Genomic DNA, 9,424 nt, shown 5'->3' with positions numbered 1-9,424 from the left:
TTACGCAACACCTTTTATGGGCATGGCACAAATATCTCAAAAGTATATAAGACATAGCCCAATTATCCAGTGTCCCGAACAGGTTCTGAAGAAAACTGAGCAATCATAATCACCTACATTTCCATAAACAACCTGCTCGTTTTGTCCAGCTCTGGGCCTTTTCAGGTGTCATGGCATCCCTTTCCCAGATGTCACTGATCATCTCACTTCACTTTGTTGGGGCCAGTCACAACCAGAATCAGGGGTAGTTCTGAATATTACAAACTTGCATTATGTAAAGATTGGTGATCTGAGTGATGAGGAACTTTGGTTCATGAGGGGAATGTTGAAGGAATGGGGGCTCGACTGTACAAAAACTGGGAACATAGCTAATAAAAAGCTAAATAGGGTTTCTTTGCTGGCACAGGTGTTAAAGACAGACTATCAAGCTTCTGGCAGCCATTATAGCCCCGAGTTCGATCTGGCAGGCCAGGGAGCTGACCCACATGGCACAGCAGACCTTTCCTGGCTTCTTGCTTCTCAGTCTGCCTGTCCTGCTCCCCACTCTCTGGTGAATCCTTTCACCTCCCACACCTCTGGTCTGCACCCCAGCTTTTGTATGCATAAATAAATAAACCCTTAAAAAAAAGCTAAATAAAATTAAACTAAAAAGCCTCTCTCTCACAGCTCTGTCCCATAGTGCTTATGTATTTCTTTTTTTTTTTTTTAAGATTTATTTATTTGTGCATACAGAGCTGGGGTACAGGCCAGAGGCTCAGGGGCGGTGAGAGGCTTCACCAGAGACAGAGTGGGGAGCAGAACAGGCAGATCGACGAAGTACACTGCTGAGGGGAGCAGCGGGCGGGTCAGGAGAGGTCTGCCACGCCATGTGGTCACCTCCGGGGCAGGCGGGAATCGAACTCATGAGGAAGCGGCTTTAGCTTCTCAGTGCAGTGCTTTAACCCGCTGCACCACCAGGGAGGGCCACTTACGTATTTCTAACTTGTTTGTATCACTCCTTCACTTATTAATTTTAGCCATTATCTATTGACTTCCAATGGAGGCCTATGATACCTCATTCTTCCACATCAGCTTTTCTCCAACATTGTTAGAACATAGTAGTGTTTTTGTTAAATGAGAATAGTGAAAGGAAAAGTCACTCTTTGTTCTTAGGTAGGATTATTCAATATTATAAAGGTGCCTGTTATCCCTAAGTTAATTTGCACACTGAGGATATGTGCACATGAATAGATAAACCAATAGAAAAGTAAGTTCATAAACAATGACAAGTATATACAAAACTTTATTAAATTTTTAAAAAGATTTATTTATTTATCCATACAGAACTAGGGTACAGGTCAGAGGTGCAGGGGTGGTGAGAGATTCATTAGAGACAGAGTGGGGAGCAGAACAGGCAGATTGAGGAAGTACACTGCTGAGAGGAGCAGCAGGCAGGTCAGGAGAAGTCTGCTGTGCCATGTGGGTCACCTTCCTGGCCAGGGATAGAATTTATGCCACAGTGGCTGCAGCTAGCTTCATAATGCTGAGACTTTATCTCTTGCACCACCAGGGAGGTTCCTATCAAAAACTTTAATATGTGATAAATGTGGCATCTCAACATCAATTTAAAATGATTTTCAAGTAAATGGTATTGGAACACTTATCTAGTTAATTTGCAGGGGGGTGGGGGGGAGGCAAAATTAGATATATACCTCATACTATACATAAGAATAAATTCAAGGCCCTCTCTGGTGTTGCAATAGGTTAAAACACAGCACTACAAAGTTATCTGCAGCAACTGAAGCACAAGTTCGATCCCCAGTCAGAGAGCTGACCCACATGGCACAGCAGACCCCTCCTGTCTCCCCTGATGCTTCCCTCAGCAGGGTATTTCAGTCAACCCTCCTGTTCTGCTCCCAACTCTGTCTCTGGTGAATCTTCTCACCTCTGCTTCTCTGGCCTATACCCCAGGTTTTGTAAGCAGAAGTGAACAAATCTTTAAAAAAAATCCAATAGTTGAAAAAGACGTGACCAGAAATATATCAAAAAGGGAAACAAAGATAATCATTAGATATATAAGGTCCTTCTCATTCATAATAAGAGAAAAAAAAGTTAAAATTATACTGAGATACCATTTTACCTTTAGGTTGCAAAACTTTTTAAAACTTAATCGTTTGACAGGCTAGAGGAAACTAATACTCATGGGTTACTGGTGGGAATACAAATTGGAGTAATCTTTGCAGGGGAGAATTTTACAGTATATCTCTAAAATACAAGTTTATCATTAAAATGTAATTTTTATTATATTGTATATATTTATGATACATATATTCACATTTGTTATATAGTCATTTGACTGAAAAATGCTACTTCTAAGAATTTAATCTGTGGATAAATCTTCAATAACACAAAAATAAATACATTAAGCTTATTCAAAGAATCTATTTGTAAAGCATCAGTTTGTAAAATTTTAAAAATATTGGAAACCACTGATATATGCCAAAGTTAGGAATGGGACAAATCAGCATCATAGACCTTCTGATTAAATGCACAGTATCACTTCTGTGGTACTCTTGCAAGAAAACATATAACTGAAAATCAAGCAAGAGAAAACACCAGATAAATAAAAAATTAAGGGATAGTCTACCAAATGTGTAGACTATTTTTATCAACAAGTCCATAGCATAAAAACAAAAAATGACTAAATACCAACATAAAGAGAAGTAAGGAGACAAAACCAAATGTAACAAATGATTTAGATTTTTTTCTTATAACGTAAATTACTAACCTGACTGGTGAAATTTGAATAAAGCTTGCAGATTAGATAGTGGTATTAATGTTTATTTCCTGGTTTTGATCATTGTGCTGGGTCTATATACTTATTTTTTAGTAGTTGTAACCTTAAGATTTAAGCATAAAAGAACATCATGGTTTCTGTTAATTGTCAATGATTCAGAAAAATGTGGGTAAATGGTATTATAGGACTTATTTGTACTATTTTTGAAAACTTCCAGAAAGTCTAACATTACATTACATGTTTATATACCTATACAAGGTGTATTATATAGAACCTTGTGTATATATGTGTATAACTTGTAATTTTATAAATCTTTTAGTTTTTTTCTTAATGCACATTTCTGGGTCATAGCTCTGAAATTTCTGGTTCATGAGCTAGTTGTAGAATTTCAGTACTTTTAAAGTACTTCTGGTGATTATGATGCTTGATTGGTTTGAGAATTATCCTTTGTCAGATAGACCAATACAAGTCTTGTTACTAAAAACCATAACAAACACCCACTAACTACCACACCTTTAAAAACAAAGACATTAAAATGAAAATTCTATGTGTACTTCTCTTCATCTCAGATTCTTTTTTCCCTTTCAAAAGTAATCAGCTTGAAAAATTTAAAACTTTCCCAGAATTAATCACTATCTCAAATTTGAAGAATATCATTCTGATGTTTTTATACACTTATCCCATACAAATATGTCCATATTAACAACAGAGCTGATTTGCATTTTTTAAAACATTATAGAAATGGTATCATAAAAAACTTATCTTTCTACAACATAAACTTTTATTCAGCAAGATGTTCTCACTTTCAGTGTGTAGCCTATTGCATTCATTCCATCCAGAAGAGAGGCAAAACTAATGATTCCAGAAAATGAATAATTGTGTGTATTTTTTGATCTGATATATAATATTAAATTTGTGACTATACCACAAATTATGTTCGTATCAATTTTCTGACCAATGGACATTTAGGTTCCAACTTTTAACTATTCTAATACTATAATGACCCTTGTATATCTCCTTGCGCCTATGTAGAATTTCCTTAGAGAAACTGCTAGATCAAAGGGTGTGCATATTTATTTATTTTTCTGGAATAATTTTTTCCTTCTCTCCTGCAAATTGCATAGTATGATGTCTTCTGGATCATGTCCACAGTAACAGAAGAGAAGCCAGACTCTATGGCAGAGATATTGGTATGTGGGCAGGTATAAAGGGAATCTGTTTATGTATTCTGCGTTCTTCTGATATTTTCTTAGTGAAATAGAAAACAAGGGTATCAGCTGACACTTAGGGTGGACGAAGAGCAATTGAAGGAGTGAAGAAATGAGATAAGAAAAGCCCATCTGGAAGACTGGGAGAATGATTACCAGGAAGTGCTAGAAATTTTTTTTAGTTTACTAGACATTGACAAATTGCTATTTGGATCACTCATAGCATCAATGTATTCTTGCCAGCAGTGGATGGCTGTTTCCCATGTCCCACACCATCATCAATACCTTGTATCATTAAAATGTAACTCTTTTCAATTTGAAGCTTACTGAGTTGAGTTTATCTTCCATTTGAGTTTCATCTGTGAATTATCCCATCTATATTCCTTATTTTTCAAATGATAGCCTTTTTTTTTTTGCAGTTCTCTTTATGCAGTTTGGATAATATATGTGTTTACATTATGACTACAAATATTTTCACTGTTGATTCAGTCTATGACTCTTGCTCCTTTCATGTGTAACAATGCATTTTTCCTACAGTTAACAATCTCCTTGTTTTTCCAGTTGACTAGTTTTCCATATACCTGTGATTATTTTTTCCAAATACTCTAACATGTTGTCAAAAATAATTACTATGCATTCATATATGAGTTCCATTTTTTTTGTTCTTTGAAGTTATTACTTTTTGAAGTATTCTCTTGTTCAGCTGTGCTGGTTGCTCTGTGAATGGTTGCATTTTTGGTTTTCTGATCTGTGTAATCCTCTGGGTTGGATTCCATAGTTCTCAAATCTCATGTGATTTTCTCTTCAATGGTTTTGCTTACATTTAACTTCAGTAGTTTCCCCCAAATGGTAGTTTGTTTGAATCCTTGTTTGTCTTCTTAATTGATAGTCTATTTAAGGTTTAGAATTCTAAATTAAATTAATTTTCATTTAGTTTTGAAGGCATGCTTTACTGCCTCCTATAGCCTTTGTTTCTATTCTCTTTCCAAATCATTTTAGGTAACCTACTTTCTTTTTTCTTTATAATATAATGTTTATATTTACATCATTTTGTACATTTTTTTCATCTTAATTGTAATCCCCATGGTTTCCCTTCACTGAGTTACTCGTGTGCCATCATCATAGTCCCATGCACTCCCCCACCCCGCCCCCCGTTTTTTATCCCATTCCCCACTCCATCCCCACAAAATGTCTCTGGTATATGGCTGTTCATTATTCTTATTATTTTCTCACCTGGTCCATTATACTCCTGCTATGAGCGAAACCACCTGGTATTTTTCTTTCTTCCTTTCTTTTTTTTTAAAGATTTATTTATTTTTCATACAACTGGGGTACAGGCCAGAGATGTGGAGGGTGAGAGGATTCACCAGAGACAGAGTGGGGAGCAGAACAGGCAGACTGACGAAGTACACTGCTGTGGGGAGCAGGAGAGGTCTGCCGAGCCATGTGGTGACCTCCGGGGCAGTGGGGATAGAACTCATGTGGAAGTGGCTCCAGCTTCCCAGTGCTGTGCCTTAACTTGCTGTGCCACCAGGGAGGCCCGCCATATGGTATTTTTCTTTCTCTTTCTGGCTTATCTCACTAAGCATGATCTTTTCCAGCTCCATCCAAGTTGCTGCAAAAGACATGTGTTTCTTTTTTTTTTTTTGGTTGCTGAGTAATATTCCATTGTATATATGTACCACATCTTTTTAATCCAGTCATCTACTTTTGGGCATTTGGTCTGCTTCCATGTTTTTCCAATTGTAAATAAAGCAGCAATAAACTGGGGGTGCAGGGATCTTTCTGAATCAGTGTTTTTGTGTCTTTTGGGTAGATACCTAGGAGTGGGATTGCTGGGTCATAGGGAAGCTCCATGTTAAACAGTTTGAAGAACCTCCAAGGTAACCTACTTTCTTTCAGATGCTTTTTGAACTTGGCTGAGTTCTAACTTCACAAAAATGTGTTTTGTTTTGTTTCTGGGCCATTTGTGATGGGTTTTTAGTAAATCCCTTTAATCTGAAGACCCATGTCTGTAATTCTGGAAACCTTTTCCCCATTATTTTCTCTGTTCTCTTTTTTCTCAAACTTACTTCTTAACATTTGGCTTGATTTTAGTCACGGAGCACATGGGCTTTATACCTCTTTGTGCCTTTGCAGGTGTTACGCCTTCCACCCCACATGCATTTTCTCTCTTACTTTTCCATCTAGCACATCCCTACTTCTTGAAAACCTATTTCCAACATCATTTTCCCATGATGACATCCTCCCTAACCTTAAACTGAATATGTTCTCTCTTCTATGCTCTCACAAAGTTTATGTGGCCCTGGAATATTATAATGGAATATTTTTATATATCTGCTGATGTACTTCTTTAGAGTGAGTGACCTCTATCCATTTTTGTATTCTCCATGCTAGCATTGTGATACCACAAATAAATGAACGAATTTAACAGATTGAGAAAAGTATGCTTCCTGCTATATATCACCATGCAAGATAGGTACCATTTCATACATTCCCATTTAATCTTTAGAGCAAACTGTTTATTCAACAAATGTTACTTGATCTTTTATTATGTGCCAAATTATATATTGGCCAAAAAAGACTTTAAGGTGAAAAAGATATCATTTCTGTAGAAATTCACCATATATAGTAAGGAGGAAAATAACTTTTTCTCATACAACTTTTATAAATAAATTTTATCTCATATAACTTTATAGTGTAAAGTCCAATGATTTTAAATGTACATTTAAATGGTTCTAAGTATATTCACAAAATTATCCAGCCATCATTTACTTAGATTTAAAAAAAATCTCTATAAAGTGCTAAGTGTATGCTGGAGACAGTGCGAGGCGGTAATGGGAAGTATGCAGTGGAGCAAAAAGCTTCTAGGGAAAACAGAGCAGAATTATGATATGGTTTGTTTTCCTACTTGCAAAATAACAAAGGGAATCAAGGACTAGGATTTGGACAGATGTGGGATCCATAAAATTGTGCTTCTCAAACTTAAAAAAAAAAGTATTTGCAGTAATGTGTCTCAAAACATGTTCAAAACTTGGCAAACCAAGAAATAATGCCAAACCAGAAGGATGTGAAATGTTTTCCAAACTCCTGAGAAAAGGGTTAAATAAAACCCTTTTCCTGTGAGAAGTAACATGCTTACATAAGAATTTCTCCAAATTTCCAATCTCAGTTAAATATTCACAAATTCTAGACTTAAGTTCAGTCCAGATCAATCGCCTTTTCATCTCTCTCAGGGAGGATGAGCTAGGGAAATGTGGAAGGAAACAGTAAGTTTTGCCAGGCAATGGTAGTTAAGTCTGGTTTTCTGATTCTGCACTTGGAGGCTCTACCCTTATTGTGCACAGCCACCTTCCCTAGCATGTAAAAGAGCAATTCTGTAGTATGGATTATGGAACAGCAGGTGCTACAAATCCGAGGTGTGATGGAAACTTTATCTTGGTCCTACTTAACATTCAAATCCTTCTGCAGCACCACTGTAGCACCAACAGGCCAGAAGACACAAATCACAGCAAAGAGCTGTCACTTAGAAAAAAACCTGAAAGTTATCTAGTGAAACAAGGTAGAAGGGTTCACCGCTGCTAAGAACCCTTGGATACTTGGTGCGCTCTAAAGCACCCGTGCTTAAAGTACTTGCAGTTTTGCAGTAGGACCAAGGAGTTGACATGTCTGAAAATACTATACAATAGAAAACAATCTAATAACTTTTCAGAAAAGAATGAGACCAATTATCCCGGCCAGTCTCCTTTCTCTTTTAGGACATGTAACATTGAATCACTGGAAATAAACAAACATGCTGTCCTTCAGTAGGAAAGAGTCCATGCCAATTAGGAGCATTTGTGAAATTAATCTGAAGATTGCTACCTCCCAATCTGCTGAGGTTTGTCAACATACAAGTAGTTTCATTTGTTATTCTCCACTACATTTTGGTATCCATAACTAGTTTATCTTTTAATTTGGGGAAAAATGACAGTCTGTTCCAACTCCAGGAGCAGTAAAATCCAATTTTTTTTTGTCTACGGAGAAGGAAATATGTAGTCCTCACAACAGTCCTGCAAAAGTTAGCTGTTTTACCTTTTTTTTTTCTTTTAATAGATAAAGACACTTCCGCTCAGAGACAGTGAATATTCTAGGCCATACAACTGGGGACAGAAAGCAGGAAGGTCTGAATTCGAAGCAGATATGCCTTCAACTCACGACTGTTTCCCAGAAAAGAACTACCTGCAATACTGGTGGGAACCACAAACTCAGGCTCAAAGAAACGGTTTTCAAAGGAAGGGGTCTGGAAACGTTCATTTTATAGAACAAAACACATTAAGCTGCTTTCATTCCCTTCTTGCATCGGAAAACTTGGGAAAGACAATACTTCATGACTTAGTCAGGAACCTGTTCCACCTTCACATATATGGCCTCTCCATCACAAGACTCCCAAACACCCTCAAAAAATCACATCCTTTCTCGAGGCCCCCAGAAGTCCAGATCGGGAAATCTTCTTCAGCTTCTTCTGAGTCCTGCCAAAAACAAATTTTTTTCCCTTTCACGTCGAATTTCATTTCCTTTTGGGGACCAGGCTCTAACCAGTAGACTTGTAGCAGGGCCCCGGAACTTGCAAACGGCCTCCAGTCTGTCTGGCTCTTCTAGCCCCTCGGCTCCGGCTGCTCTCACCCCAACCCTGCCTCTTCCGTCGGTCACGTTGTTTCCTCCGCTCGCAGGGACCTCTTTCCTCTCCGGGCCCTATCCAAGGCTGAGGATAGTCCCACAAAGCCTGGGCGCCACCGCTCCAGCCGCCTTCGTCTCCCCCCACCCAGGCAGTGGGGCTGAACCCGGCCTCACCGCGAGCGCCCGCTTCCCGGCCACAGCCCCTGCCCCCTCCCATCTCGCTTCCCCACCCAGCACCTCGCTCCGCGGCGGCCGCCCGGGAAGCCCTGGGCAGTTCCTAGAATAGAGAGCGGCTGCCAACGTCAGGCGGCAGCTCGCCGCGGGGTTCCGGGCGCTCAGGGTGGAGGAGATGGGACTCCGCTCTGGCCTAGCGTCTCCCCTCGCGGGCCGGGAAACTGAGGCCCGCCGCCCCGAGCAACTTGCCCAGGGTGCGCCGTCCGCGAGCGCCCAACCAGTCAGAGGCTCCCGAGAGTCTCGACTCGCGTCCGCGATCCCTCGACCGCACGCGCCGCCCGGTCGCCCAGGAGAGGGGCGGGGAACGGCTTTCTGCACCGGCGCTCGCCCGGGAACGCGCAGGGCGCTAGACTCCGCCAACTCGCCGCGAAAGTTGTTGTCCTCCAGCCTGCCCTCGCCTCTCACCTCCGGGACACACCTTCCCGCTGGTCCTGGCGGCCGCGCACTCACATCCGGTCCACCTTGCGCACACCCCTCTCCACGCTCTCCCGCAGCCCCTCTCCCCCGCGGCCCCTGGCGCACTCCCACCCGCACTCGGGGCGCGCCT

This window comes from Condylura cristata, unplaced genomic scaffold, assembly GCF_000260355.1.
Source record: "Condylura cristata isolate star-nosed mole 26May11 unplaced genomic scaffold, ConCri1.0 scaffold00003, whole genome shotgun sequence".
NCBI classification, from domain to species: Eukaryota; Metazoa; Chordata; class Mammalia; order Eulipotyphla; family Talpidae; genus Condylura; species Condylura cristata.
Note: the sequence above shows the minus strand (reverse complement) of the source record.